Source organism: Schistocerca gregaria, unplaced genomic scaffold, assembly GCF_023897955.1.
Source record: "Schistocerca gregaria isolate iqSchGreg1 unplaced genomic scaffold, iqSchGreg1.2 ptg001246l, whole genome shotgun sequence".
NCBI lineage: Eukaryota > Metazoa > Arthropoda > Insecta > Orthoptera > Acrididae > Schistocerca > Schistocerca gregaria.
In genome coordinates, this window is record NW_026062565.1 from 42,501 (window position 1) to 50,000 (window position 7,500).

At 54.8% G+C, this 7,500-nt stretch overlaps 3 non-coding genes across 3 annotated transcripts in view; all 3 read right to left on the reverse strand.

Moving 5' to 3' along the window:
- Positions 1–1,339, reverse strand: part of LOC126330044 (large subunit ribosomal RNA) — a 4,222-nt gene extending 2,883 nt beyond the window's left edge. The window contains exon 1 of the ribosomal RNA XR_007562681.1: positions 1–1,339. This exon is cut by the window's left edge and continues 2,883 nt beyond it. This is a non-coding gene — a ribosomal RNA (large subunit ribosomal RNA).
- A 188-nt stretch (positions 1,340–1,527) lies between these two features.
- On the reverse strand, positions 1,528–1,682 carry LOC126330050 (5.8S ribosomal RNA). The gene has a single exon (XR_007562687.1). It is a non-coding gene; the product is annotated as a 5.8S ribosomal RNA (ribosomal RNA).
- Positions 1,683–2,051: 369 nt separating this feature from the next.
- LOC126330038 (small subunit ribosomal RNA) lies at positions 2,052–3,944 on the reverse strand. The gene has a single exon (XR_007562676.1). It is a non-coding gene; the product is annotated as a small subunit ribosomal RNA (ribosomal RNA).
- Between the last annotated feature and the right edge of the window lie 3,556 nt (positions 3,945–7,500).

Genomic DNA, 7,500 nt, shown 5'->3' on the forward strand with positions numbered 1-7,500 from the left:
AATCATTCGCTTTACCGGATGAGACTCGTACGAGCACCAGCTATCCTGAGGGAAACTTCGGAGGGAACCAGCTACTAGATGGTTCGATTAGTCTTTCGCCCCTATACCCAGCTCCGACGATCGATTTGCACGTCAGAATCGCTACGGACCTCCATCAGGGTTTCCCCTGACTTCGTCCTGGCCAGGCATAGTTCACCATCTTTCGGGTCCCAACGTGTACGCTCTAGGTGCGCCTCACCTCGCAATGAGGACGAGACGCCCCGGGAGTGCGGAGGCCGCCGCCCCGTGAAGGGCGGGGAAGCCCCATCCTCCCTCGGCCCGCGCAAGGCGAGACCTTCACTTTCATTACGCCTTTAGGTTTCGTACAGCCCAATGACTCGCGCACATGTTAGACTCCTTGGTCCGTGTTTCAAGACGGGTCGTGAAATTGTCCAAAGCTGAAGCGCCGCTGACGGGAGCGATTATTCCGCCCGAGAGCATCCCGAGCCAACAGCGGCGCGGGTCCGGGGCCGGGCCAGGTAGGTCCGTCATCCGGGAAGAACCGCGCGCGCTTGCCGGGAGCCCGAGCGCCCAAAGGGGCGAATCGACTCCTCCAGATATACCGCCGAGCAGCCAGCCAGGACACCGGGGCTCTGCCCAACAGACGCGAACCGAGGCCCGCGGAAGGACAGGCTGCGCACCCGGGCCGTAGGCCGGCACCCAGCGGGTCGCGACGTCCTACTAGGGGAGAAGTGCGGCCCACCGCACACCGGAACGGCCCCACCCCGCGGCGAGTGGAAAGGCAACCGGACACGACCCCGCCGCGGATTGCTCCGCGCGGGCGGCCGGCCCCATCTGCCGAGGGCGGGGGCCAGTGGCCGGATGGGCGTGAATCTCACCCGTTCGACCTTTCGGACTTCTCACGTTTACCCCAGAACGGTTTCACGTACTTTTGAACTCTCTCTTCAAAGTTCTTTTCAACTTTCCCTCACGGTACTTGTTCGCTATCGGTCTCGTGGTCATATTTAGTCTCAGATGGAGTTTACCACCCACTTGGAGCTGCACTCTCAAGCAACCCGACTCGAAGGAGAGGTCCCGCCGACGCTCGCACCGGCCGCTACGGGCCTGGCACCCTCTACGGGCCGTGGCCTCATTCAAGTTGGACTTGGGCTCGGCGCGAGGCGTCGGGGTAGTGGACCCTCCCAAACACCACATGCCACGACAGGCGGCAGCCTGCGGGGTTCGGTGCTGGACTCTTCCCTGTTCGCTCGCCGCTACTGGGGGAATCCTTGTTAGTTTCTTTTCCTCCGCTTAGTAATATGCTTAAATTCAGCGGGTAGTCTCGCCTGCTCTGAGGTCGTTGTACGAGGTGTCGCACGCCACACCGCCAGCCGGCTGTGCACGCTACCGAGAAAGTACCGGTATGCGAACCGCCAGGCGACGGGCGCGCATCGCACGTTTAAGGAGACGCGGTCGGCCACACAGGCGACCACGACACTCCCACGTCTCCGAAGCGGGACAAACGCCGCGCGCTTCAGTATACGTAGCCGACCCTCAGCCAGACGTGGCCCGGGAACGGAATCCATGGACCGCAATGTGCGTTCGAAACGTCGATGTTCATGTGTCCTGCAGTTCACATGTCGACGCGCAATTTGCTGCGTTCTTCATCGACCCACGAGCCGAGTGATCCACCGTCCTGGGTGATCTTTTCCTTTTCAGTCTCCCACTGTCTCTTTCAAGACAGCAGCATTTGCGGGACTGAGGCGTCTGACGGCCCCTGTTCCACTATTTTTTTGTGTCCAACGGCCTCACAGCCGATGGGCGTCGTACGGCTCCACACCGGGGCGGACAGGCACTCGGGCGAACGTCATTCAAAACCGGCGCCAGGCGCCAGGTACCGCAGGCCAGCCGCTCCAGAGCTTCAGCGCTCGTACCACACAACAACAACAACACTTCCGCTAGTTTTGAGAGGCACGCGTGGTTCCGCACGCGGCGCACGGCCACTGCCGTACAGGTAGCGTGTTGCGCGACACGACACGACACGCACATCGAAAGACATGCAGTCTAGTCGGTAATGATCCTTCCGCAGGTTCACCTACGGAAACCTTGTTACGACTTTTACTTCCTCTAAATGATCAAGTTTGGTCATCTTTCCGGTAGCATCGGCAACGACAGAGTCGATGCCGCGTACCAGTCCGAAGACCTCACTAAATCATTCAATCGGTAGTAGCGACGGGCGGTGTGTACAAAGGGCAGGGACGTAATCAACGCGAGCTTATGACTCGCGCTTACTGGGAATTCCTCGTTCATGGGGAACAATTGCAAGCCCCAATCCCTAGCACGAAGGAGGTTCAGCGGGTTACCCCGACCTTTCGGCCTAGGAAGACACGCTGATTCCTTCAGTGTAGCGCGCGTGCGGCCCAGAACATCTAAGGGCATCACAGACCTGTTATTGCTCAATCTCGTGCGGCTAGAAGCCGCCTGTCCCTCTAAGAAGAAAAGTAATCGCTGACAGCACGAAGGATGTCACGCGACTAGTTAGCAGGCTAGAGTCTCGTTCGTTATCGGAATTAACCAGACAAATCGCTCCACCAACTAAGAACGGCCATGCACCACCACCCACCGAATCAAGAAAGAGCTATCAATCTGTCAATCCTTCCGGTGTCCGGGCCTGGTGAGGTTTCCCGTGTTGAGTCAAATTAAGCCGCAGGCTCTACTCCTGGTGGTGCCCTTCCGTCAATTCCTTTAAGTTTCAGCTTTGCAACCATACTTCCCCCGGAACCCAAAAGCTTTGGTTTCCCGGAGGCTGCCCGCCGAGTCATCGGAGGAACTGCGGCGGATCGCTGGCTGGCATCGTTTATGGTTAGAACTAGGGCGGTATCTGATCGCCTTCGAACCTCTAACTTTCGTTCTTGATTAATGAAAACATACTTGGCAAATGCTTTCGCTTCTGTTCGTCTTGCGACGATCCAAGAATTTCACCTCTAACGTCGCAATACGAATGCCCCCGCCTGTCCCTATTAATCATTACCTCGGGTTCCGAAAACCAACAAAATAGAACCGAGGTCCTATTCCATTATTCCATGCACACAGTATTCAGGCGGGCTTGCCTGCTTTAAGCACTCTAATTTGTTCAAAGTAAACGTGCCGGCCCACCGAGACACTCAACAAAGAGCACCCTGGTAGGATTTAAACGGGGTCCGCCTCGGGACGCGAAAGCACCCCTTCGGCTCGCCCCACCGGCAGGACGTCCCACGATACATGCCAGTTAAACACCGACGGGCGGTGAACCAACAGCGTGGGACACAAATCCAACTACGAGCTTTTTAACCGCAACAACTTTAATATACGCTATTGGAGCTGGAATTACCGCGGCTGCTGGCACCAGACTTGCCCTCCAATAGATACTCGTTAAAGGATTTAAAGTGTACTCATTCCGATTACGGGGCCTCGGATGAGTCCCGTATCGTTATTTTTCGTCACTACCTCCCCGTGCCGGGAGTGGGTAATTTGCGCGCCTGCTGCCTTCCTTGGATGTGGTAGCCGTTTCTCAGGCTCCCTCTCCGGAATCGAACCCTGATTCCCCGTTACCCGTTACAACCATGGTAGGCGCAGAACCTACCATCGACAGTTGATAAGGCAGACATTTGAAAGATGCGTCGCCGGTACGAGGACCGTGCGATCAGCCCAAAGTTATTCAGAGTCACCAAGGCAAACGGACCAGACAAGCCAATCCGATTGGTTTTGATCTAATAAAAGCGTCCCTTCCATCTCTGGTCGGGACTCTGTTTGCATGTATTAGCTCTAGAATCACCACAGTTATCCAAGTAACGTGGGTACGATCTAAGGAACCATAACTGATTTAATGAGCCATTCGCGGTTTCACCTTAATGCGGCTTGTACTGAGACATGCATGGCTTAATCTTTGAGACAAGCATATGACTACTGGCAGGATCAACCAGGGAGCTGCGTCAACTAGAGCTGAGCAGCCGGCCGCCCGGGAGTGTGTCCCGGGGGCCCGCGCGAACACGCAAGCGTCCGCTCAATTATTCTGCAAACAGGAGGAGGCCGAGCTCCCCTGCACGATACACCTCGAAACCCTCTCAGGTCCCGGCGGCGCGCAGCGCCGTCCTAGGTACTTGGTCGGTTTCGAGAGAGGCGCAATCGCCCGGAGTTAGGCGAGTAGACGGTTTTAGTGCGAACACCCTTGCTCCCAACTGAGCTTGCCGCTGCCGACAGAGGCCCGGGAGCGTGCTGTCGTGGCATTGCCGGCGGGAGACAACACGCGCCACCTATGGTGACCGGCAGCTCCAACGCCAGCGCCACACAAGGGCAAAGCCCCACTTGGGTGCAGAAGCGAACTCTCCCAGCACAGCGCACGCGCCAACACGTCCGCACAACTGCGATACAAACCACCTGCGAGAACCGCTGGGGCGACCGAGCAGCAGACGGCGTCGCGGCGCCGAGTGCCAGGCGGCGGCGCATCCTCAACGCACACAGTCCTCAATCAGACCAGCACACTGCAGATGTCCACCGCGCTTCGCACCGGGCTCGGCTGAACCAACTTTGGCCGCCAGGCGCCGCGTGCAGGGTGCGCCGCAGCGTAGCTGCGCCGCCTGCCGAGCCCGTCGGCTGGCGCTCCTGCCACTCGGCGCCCCCCACCAGCCGCCTGTTGCGCGTGCGCCCACGCAGCGCGCGGCCAACACGCCGGGCGGCCCCCCTTCACCGGCCGGGAACAGTCCCACCAAGCCACCGCCGCGTATCGCTTCATACCCACATGGGGCCTAGTCACGTGTGTGGATGTGGCGGGTACCGCTGAAACAACCGGTTAATAGCTGTACCGATCGTCGCCATCACAGATTCACCTCCAGCGTGAACAACCGCTCAACAACGGATTTCCAGTTCATTTGCGTATCTTGGGCAGTAAACGTAGATGTCCACCTACATTTGCGAATTCAACAATTCTTGCATGCCAGGATGTCATGTGTCACGACACGCTACATCAGACCACATACACACTGCGACATGTGCAGAAGAGAACACGTGGAAGGTGGCCCGCGCACGTATGCGATGTCCCTTCCGCGATCCACTGTCAACCGGCATCTGCGGCATGTCCCAGATATGGAACGCGGTCCACCAGGGTAGCACTTTGTGTGAGGCAATACGACAAAGTCGGAATACACGCGTCACTACATCACACGGCTCACGCTGACCTGACCTGACTCACCGCACCACCACCCCCAGCGACCCAGGGTGACATACAATGCGTTCGTACGTTCCTCCCACACGCCTCTACGGCGTACCACAGTGCAACCTAGCTGTTATTGGGAGACGAGACAAGTAGCATCGAGCACAACATATGGAAATTGAGATTCGACACCGTTGGGCACAGCCAGCGTACGGTCACACGTATCACACTACTTCACTCTGTACGTAACTACCGATGATCGGTACAGCGTGTGGGTTACGCGTACGACATCAGCGGACAATGGACACAGACCATACCACGACGTACACTGAGGGCGTCGACATCTGAACGCAACTGAACAGCTGCGAGGCTCATTTAACACTCAAACGCCAGACCGACCAGCTTGAGAGGACGGAGACACAAAGAGAGGGGCAGAGGGGGGGGGGGGGGCGATATAGTCCTATTGCAGTACAATTGACAGTGGATAGCGGGAATATGTGGAAAGTAAGCAACACTCGCAAGACATCTACATGAGGATAACAACGACACCAGAGATTCCGAGCAGTGAACTATGTTAGGCAAAGGGACAACGTGGGTTAGGTTAAGGGACAACGTGGGTTAGGTTAAGGGACAACGTGGGTTAGGTTAAGGGACAACGTGGGTTAGGTTAAGGGACAACGTGGGTTAGGTTAAGGGACAACGTGGGTTAGGTTAAGGGACAACGTGGGTTAGGTTAAGGGACAACGTGGGTTAGGTTAAGGGACAACGTGGGTTAGGTTAAGGGACAACGTGGGTTAGGTTAAGGGACAACGTGGGTTAGGTTAAGGGACAACGTGGGTTAGGTTAAGGGACAACGTGGGTTAGGTTAAGGGACAACGTGGGTTAGGTTAAGGGACAACGTGGGTTAGGTTAAGGGACAACGTGGGTTAGGTTAAGGGACAACGTGGGTTACGTTAAGGGACAACGTGGGTTAGGTTAAGGGACAACGTGGGTTAGGTTAAGGGACAACGTGGGTTAGGTTAAGGGACAACGTGGGTTAGGTTAAGGGACAACGTGGGTTAGGTTAAGGGACAACGTGGGTTAGGTTAAGGGACAAATTGAGTTAGGTTAAGGGACAAATTGAGTTAGGTTAAGGGACAAATTGAGTTAGGTTAAGGGACAAATTGAGTTAGGTTAAGGGACAAATTGAGTTAGGTTAAGGGACAAATTGAGTTAGGTTAAGGGACAAATTGAGTTAGGTTAAGGGACAAATTGAGTTAGGTTAAGGGACAAATTGAGTTAGGTTAAGGGACAAATTGAGTTAGGTTAAGGGACAAATTGAGTTAGGTTAAGGGACAAATTGAGTTAGGTTAAGGGACAAATTGAGTTAGGTTAAGGGACAAATTGAGTTAGGTTAAGGGACAAATTGAGTTAGGTTAAGGGACAAATTGAGTTAGGTTAAGGGATAATCTGGTACAACCACAGTTAGGTTAAGCGATAATCTGGTACAGCCACAGTTAGGTTAAGCGATAATCTGGTACAGCCACAGTTAGGTTAAGCGATAATCTGGTACAGCCACAGTTAGGTTAAGCGATAATCTGGTACAGCCACAGTTAGGTTAAGCGATAATCTGGTACAGCCACAGTTAGGTTAAGCGATAATCTGGTACAGCCACAGTTAGGTTAAGCGATAATCTGGTACAGCCACAGTTAGGTTAAGCGATAATCTGGTACAGCCACAGTTAGGTTAAGCGATAATCTGGTACAGCCACAGTTAGGTTAAGCGATAATCTGGTACAGCCACAGTTAGGTTAAGCGATAATCTGGTACAGCCACAGTTAGGTTAAGCGATAATCTGGTACAGCCACAGTTAGGTTAAGCGATAATCTGGTACAGCCACAGTTAGGTTAAGCGATAATCTGGTACAGCCACAGTTAGGTTAAGCGATAATCTGGTACAGCCACAGTTAGGTTAAGCGATAAAGTTGGTTAAATTCGGTATTGTGTGGGAAGGGGGCAGAGAGAGAGTGGGGGGGGGGGGGTGGATAGTTGTGGCAGTACGCAGATGCCTGAGTCACCGTCAGATATGTCACGTCGGTTCGATGCTTGTAGCAAGAGGCTGGCGGGTCTGTGTCTCTCACTTCTGCAATTTTTCATGTGGTATAACACGAGGGCGGGGGGGTGATATTTGGTGCCCCTCTGTGTAGGATGTGTGTTGGTGGTGTTGGTTTATCTGAGCAATGGTAGTTGTCGGAGGAGTGGGGTATTGTGCTTTTATAGGTGGACCTACTGCTCTGGTTATCATAGTGTCGACGGTGCAATGTGGCAGAGAGGATGCACTCGACATTGTCGCATT